The sequence below is a fragment of the Tupaia chinensis genome, unplaced genomic scaffold (genome assembly GCF_000334495.1).
Source record: "Tupaia chinensis unplaced genomic scaffold, TupChi_1.0 Scaffold145659_1, whole genome shotgun sequence".
Taxonomy (NCBI): domain Eukaryota; kingdom Metazoa; phylum Chordata; class Mammalia; order Scandentia; family Tupaiidae; genus Tupaia; species Tupaia belangeri.
In genome coordinates, this window is record NW_006205516.1 from 278,401 (window position 1) to 279,062 (window position 662).

Below are 662 nucleotides of genomic sequence, written 5' to 3' on the forward strand. Positions count from 1 at the left end.
CCCTCGCCCTCGGGCGCTCCAGGTTAAGCTGCTACAGGTGAATCTGAGGCAGCGGCGGGGGAACGCCCTGCCTCTTCTGAGATGCAGCGGGGCTCTTTCTCTCAGGGACCTGTTGATTTCTGCCAATTCAGGGCTTCAGAGCTTTTTTTCAAAGGAGGACATTTTGGTTCTAATCCTTGGCTTTCTTCCTTCAAGACGTCGTAGTTCTTGCCTCCCACCCCCCACCACATTAAGTTCAGTGAGTGAGCAACAGGGAGCCATAGAGGGTCCTTGAACTAGAGAGGGACACAGCCATGATTAAAGCCGTGTTAGGAAGATGACTCTGGGAGAGGCAGAGGCAGGAAGTCAGGGGACTTCTAGCAGTCTTAGGCCAAAGAGGATGGGGTCTCAGGCCAAACCAGCCCATTCGGCCAGGCCCAACAGTGGCATCAGTGACAAAGTGTCACCCACTTTTCCTCCTTGGCGTGCAAGTTTGCAATCAGGCCTAAGTATCTTGAGCTTCTCTTTATGACAGCTATCTGTTCATAATCCATTCCGGAACATTTACTCTCTGCGGGACGCTGGCAAGATGCTTTGTGTATGTTAATTCTGTTCATGCTCCCAATGACCTTACAAGCGAAGGCTCACCACCATCTCCAGTTGACAGAGAGGTTAGACCATTT